General features: G+C 45.2%; 1 non-coding gene across 1 annotated transcript; it reads left to right on the top strand.

Annotated features, from left to right (window-relative positions):
• Nucleotides 1-5,735: 5,735 nt before the first annotated feature.
• Nucleotides 5,736-5,807, top strand: LOC122214701. Its single transcript, XR_006200076.1, has one exon. It is a non-coding gene; the product is annotated as a small nucleolar RNA SNORD93 (small nucleolar RNA).
• Nucleotides 5,808-6,376: the final 569 nt, after the last annotated feature.

Here is a 6,376-nt window from a genome sequence, read left to right on the forward strand (position 1 = left end):
CCCCCCACGTATCTCCCCTCCAGCAGCCCCCAGTTTGTTCTCTATTGCTAAGACTCTCTTATGGCTTGCCTCCCTCTCTGTTGTTATCTTATTTTTCTGTCCCTTCCCCTATATTCATCCACCTATTAGTGGATTAGAACTATTAAATTCTACCTATTAGTGAGATCATACATTTGCCTTTCTCTGACTGATTTATTTTGCTTAGCATAATACATTCTAGTTTTAACCATGCTGTTGCAAACGGCAAGATTTCATTTTTTGATGGCTGAGTAATATTCCATTGTGTGTGTGTGTGTGTGTGTGTGTGTGTGTGTGTGTGTGTGTGTATCACAAGATATATCTTCTTTATCCATTTATCAGTTGATAGACATTTGGGTTCTTTCCATGATTTGGCTATTGTCGATAGTGCTGCTATAGACATCAGGGTGCATGTGCCCCCTTTGAATCAGTATTTTTGTATCCTTTGGTTAAATACCCAGTAGTGCAATTGTTGGGTCCCAGGGTAGTTCTATTTTTAATCCATACTGTTTTCCACAGTGCCTGCACCAGTTTGCATTCCTACCAACAGTGTAAGAGGGTTCCCCTTTCTCTACATCCTTGCCAACCAACATCTGTTGTTTCCTGAGTGGTTAATTTTAGCCATTCCGACAGGTGTAAGGTGGTATCTCATTGTGGTTTTGATTTGTATTTCCCTGATGAGGAGTGATGTTGAGCATCTTTTCACGTGTGTGTTAGCCATTTGGATGTCTTCTTTGGAGAAATGTCTGTTCATGTCTTCTGCCCATTTCTTAACTGGATTATTTATTTTTGGGGTGTTGAGTTTGAAAAGTTCTTTATAGACTTTGGATATTAGCCCTTTATCAGATATGTCATTTGTAAATATCTTCTCCCATTCTGTAGATTGCCTTTTAGTTTTAATTGCTTCCTTCACTGTGCAGAAGTTTTGTTTTATTTTGATGAAGCCCCAATGGTTCATTTTTGCTTTTGTTTCCCTTGCCTCCGGAGATGTGTCTAGTAAGAAGTGCTATGGCCAACGTCAAAGAAGTTGCTGCCTGTGTTCTTTTCTAGGATTTTGATGGTTTCCTGTCTCACACATATGTCTTTCATCCATTTTGAATTTATTTTTGTGTATGGTGTAAGAAAGTGGTCCAGTTTTATTCTTCTGCATGGCGCCATCCAGCCTAAAAGGGTTTTGTTTTTTTTTTTTAATAGTCTGTTTTGTACCCATGTGGGGAAAGAAACAAGTGCATCTATATCTCAGTGCTTCCAGGACATGTACAAGTACACCTTTTAATTGCCAAAATCAGCCACACAAGTTTATTTAGGCAGATGAAACCAATAAACTTCAGTGGGGGCAGACATTCTCTCTTGGCTTGAAAACAAGCCTACAGCTGCTTGGAAAAGGTAGGCTGATAGGCAGAGACCTGCATGTGGCAACTGGCCCAATGATGCCAATTAAAATGTTACCCAACTAGAGTAATCATTCAAATCATAAATAATGTCTGCAATTGCTTTATCTCCTGACTCTCCAACACAATAAAATGTGCATTCAACACAAAGATGAAAGTAAATGAATGGGCCAATTAATTTGTGAAAGCAAATGCCCTAGATCTGTGTCTGATGTCAGTTCATTGCGAGCAAGTAAGACTTGGGATCTCCTGGGGATAGGATCAGGCAATTGTAGGGTTTGAAGAGGGTGATAAATAAGTTGCTTTCTGCCCCTTCTGCATCCAGAACCAACACAGAATAAAACATAGAATGGAAATTGAAGTGTTGGCTTTACTACTAATATTTACTAGTGTTAGTTCTTCAGAGTTTAGTCTGTTCTTCTCAGGGTCCCAGTCTAGACCTTGAGTCACCATTCCCTTACACTGATCCTGGGCAGTGAGGGAAGAAAAAACACGAATCTTCAGTTTATAGCCTTCTAATGGATTTGCTCTTCCTTGAAGAGAATGAGCCACTGGATGTTATCTGCCATGACATACTTGGGAGCCAAAAATTTTAAATGTGTAAAATGCAGGATCATTACTGCATGGTTACGAGAAATACTACCTTTCATTTAGTTAGGACTATAAAGAAAGCACAGAGGTAAAGGTAATGACACTTACAATGTACCCAATTGACTGTATACTGAACCAAGAAAACCCTCAATGGCTTCCAATGGTCACTTCTTACGCCCTGTTTCCCCTCCCATCAGAGAAGAATCTTAGACTCTTCCATTGAGAACAGAGGACAGGTAGAGAATGAAAGTTAACAAGCCTACCCTAATTTGCATGCTCTCAAAATTCATATTAACACTGGATTTTATTGAAATTCCTTCTTGTTCTGAAAAGGAATGAGAAAAGGATAGGTAGAGGTTTGCGGCATTATCCAGCAGAAGTTTCTCCACAGAGAATCATGGCGGCGGTGGGGATAAGGTTCCCCTCTAGCAGCAGCAAAACTAGCCAGAGAAATGCCCAACACCTCCGGAGGCCCCAGGATACCTTCTCTATAAGTGTGTTTGAACGACAGGCCAAATACATGCCAGGAAAGGAAATTCAGCATGTTTTATCAAGCCCTTACAGCACACCAAGCCTTTGGCCATGTACTGGAAATGCAGAGATAAATTCACATTCAAGGTGACCCAGGAAAGTTACAGCCTAGGATAAGACCCCATCACTACCACCGTTATGAGCCTTCAAGAGTTTGATAGCATGAATACTCAACTATTTGGGGGGATAAATGGCGAATGTCTTTTCCTGGAGTAATTTCCTCCTGACCCAAGTATATTCCAGGCACTGTGCTCAGTTCTGGGGAGCCAGCAGAGAAGGAAACGGAGTCCTTATGGAGCTTACATTCCACCATCATGACAACTCTGCTTCTGGAGATCACCCTAAGGCTGGCTCTACTCCACTAGAGAAAACTCTAGCTGACTTATTAGGTCCCTTCTACTCTATACGTCCTCTTTAATTCTCTTGGCCTCTTTGATTTTTACCAAATATTCTTCAATATTCGAGGTGCAGTCAGATTCCTGCTGGTAATGCTAGACGCACCATCAGTACCCCTCCTCCAAGGTGCCCTCCCTGACCCCTTAGCAGGCTGGGCTCAGTGGTCTGTGCTGTGCCATGGGCACAGTGGGTGGGCTTCTATCAACAATTGAACGTCACTCTATGTTTTCTGAGGGCAAGTGCAGTTTCTCATTCCACTTTATACCCCCCAGCACCAATCACATTGCCTGGCACAGTAAACACTCAAAACATACCTGTCATACTAAACAGTCCCTCCAACCAAAATAATCTCAAGTGCCCCAGTTTAGGAAGCCTCAAATCTCAAAATTCGAAAAACAAATTAAGGATAAAACTCAACGTAAGCACAAGGCTGGAGACTGCGGGTCCTGTCCGGCAGTGCCTTCTTGACTTGCAGACCACCCTGGGGGAAGGCATGGAATTCGGGGCGGGGCGGGCGGTTACATACCTAACATTATTTGATTTGATGCCAGGAGCTTCATCAAACCTGCAGCGTGGTATAAATGAACACCCACACAGAGAGGTGTTCAGGCAAGCGTGCTGAGTCCGCCGGCTCCGAAGCCAGGGCTGGGGAACGTGAGTCGCCGGCAGGGGGCGCGCGCGAGCCTATGGGCAGCGCAGGCGGGGCGGTTACTAGGCCGGGAGGGGCGCTGGGGGTAATTTTTGGTTGGTTGTCTCAGGGTGCCGACCGCCCAAGCCCCTTTTAAACTTCGTCTCTCCAGCGCCCTCCCTTTTCCGACGTGGTGTGCGACTCGGTAAGTGTCTTCGGACCGGCCCGACGCCGGAACCGGCCACGTGGTCTGGGGTCTCTCTCTGGGTCCCTGTGCCCGCCTCGCCCGGGCGTCCATGACGCGGGTTCGGCCTCAGCTTGGCGCCCCCTCGGGAGAGGCCCCCGATCCCGGGGAAGGTGCCCCCGTGAGGGCTCCTCTGGGGTGAGGACGTCCTCGTGGAGTCGGGGACCCTTACTTCCTGGGAAGCACCCTTGTGGCGCCTTCCCCCGGCCCCCAGCCTACCGCGCCCCCGGTCCCCTCATCCCTGGTGCCTGTGGCCTCGATGCTCCAGGGTTCCAAGCCACCGGGAGTTTCAAGTGCCCTTTTCAAAGAAAAATAACATTTGGAGAATGCAGCTGCGGGGCGGAAGGCGCCCAACCAGGTCGGAGTGGGCGCTCTTGGCTCGCTCCGGGCTCCCGCCTGCCTGGTGTTACCATGACCCCGACGTAACCAGTTTGGAAAATGAGCCAGATCGTGGATCTGAGCGCTTTAACTTTGCGTGCGGAGCAGCTTAATTAGTGTGCTAGCAACAAACGGCGGCAATTGCGCTCTGACAGCCACTCCCCACAAATGCCTTTCAGTTGCCACTTTGCAGAGTGGTTTGGCTTTTTGAAAGGTCTGGGGTTCGTCTTGCGGGGGCTGATAACTGCTGTGAGTCCTGCCTGCAGTTTTCTGCCCCAGATTCACCTTTTCTGGAGCGACCAGTACCGTATGCAGCGCAGGACCCTCTTCCAACATTTTCAGGGTGCGAAGCCCGTCATGGTTTTCTGTCCCGGGAAAAAATGAACCATTGGGATTCTGATTTGTGTCCACCAAGACGCTGGCACCCATGCTATAGAAACGGTTGTTCTCCGGATTTAGTAAACTTTGTAAAGATCTAAATTTAGAGTAGAGTGAATGAAGGAATCTTTGTAGATATCCTAAGTATCACTTAGCAATCTCTTGAAATGTGAGGCTTCTGGGGGTTACATGTTTGCCCGTAGAGTTATGAAAGACCTTTTTACCTCTTAGGAAATAACTGATATTACTGACCAGGAAACTGAATGGGACATCCATTTTACCGTGCTTTTAAAGGGGCGGGGGGAGCAAGCTGTGCTGTAGGCATCCCTTTTCCAGCCATATCTATTACCCCAGAGCACAGGGACAGATTTCCCTGTCCTGAGTCCCTCAGTCTGGTGACTAGCACTGCAACACGGGGAAATGTAATGGTCAGGCTTTGGTTTACAATTGCTTTATTGGGGGGGGGGGGGGGTCCTCTTGAGCCAAACTGTTTCAACAGTTCCATGTGAGAGAGAAACACGGGCTGAGGGAGCCAGGCACCATGACGAGGAAACAGCAGCTTGAGCCAGTGTCTATTTAAGGGTAGTGGAAACTGAGCAAGTGCCGAGAACTGTTCTCAACTTGCTGGGCTCTGTCTGCTTCTGCTTGGTCAACAAGTTTCAGGCTTCCTTTGGTTTTTAAATCTGTTGAGAGCTTGTTTTAGTGTTTCCTAGGTACAAACTGTTGCCAGTAACATTTCAGGTTTGGTTTTGTTTTTTTTCTAAAATTGATACTGTTCCATGCTAATGTAAAGGTCAAGTTGGACAGGTCGTGGGTGCTGACATTATATTACATAGAATTCCAGATGATAGGAACTTAATTCACTGTTCTATTTTACTCCTGGCTGGAAATTACCAAGGAGATTTCCCAAGTGTGAGGAAATTTGGAGAAAGCCTTTATATGGGAATTCTATTCAAAGGTAGCTTTTTAGTCTTTGAGGTAACTAGTAGGTAACCACAATAAAAGATGCTCTTTACATAACAAACGAACAAAAAAACCCCAAATCATAAAGAGTTCATTGATATTCTTAACGTTGTTCTTCTCACTTTTCTATCAGGCACAGTCCAGTTTAAGATGCTGATGAGCTTCAGGTATGGACCAAATGGAGATAATTTGTTATTAAATAGCTGAATTGAATTCTTGGCCAAGGATGAGAACTCTTAATCTGATCGGATATGCTTCTCTGATGGGTTAAAGGATTTACCTGAGGCCAACTTCATAGGAATTGGTTACCTGCAGTCACATCCCTCCTCCCTTTAGAAAGTATGTTTTAGATATGAAGGGGGCAAAGCCTGTAATAAATAGGCAATACTTTATTATGCCAAGAAAAGGTTATTTTTAATGGATTTTTAAGTAATTGGCATTTAATCTTTCAAAGTATCTTTCCTATGGTGACCATTTTGAGCTTTTAGTAAGATAGGGTTTGAGTTAAAAATTCACTTTTAGGGGCACCTGGGTGGCTCAGTCGGTTGGGCGGCCGACTTCGGCTCAGGTCAGGATCTCGCGGTCCGTGAGTTCGAGCCCCGCGTCGGGCTCTGTGCTGACAGCTCAGAGCCTGGAGCCTGTTTCAGATTCTGTGTCTCCCTCTCTCTGACCCTCCCCCGTTCATGCTCTGTCTCTCTCTGTCTCAAAAATAAATAAACGTTAAAAAAAAAAATTAAAAAAAAAAAAAAATTCACTTTTATATGAGAACATTACTAAGTCTGAGTTGAAAATGCGTAGTATGTTGGGGAATTCTATTAACTTACCTGCTGCACAGCTTTTGTAAACATGGTCTAGAAA

This window comes from Panthera leo, chromosome A2 (genome assembly GCF_018350215.1).
Source record: "Panthera leo isolate Ple1 chromosome A2, P.leo_Ple1_pat1.1, whole genome shotgun sequence".
Classification (NCBI taxonomy): Eukaryota; Metazoa; Chordata; class Mammalia; order Carnivora; family Felidae; genus Panthera; species Panthera leo.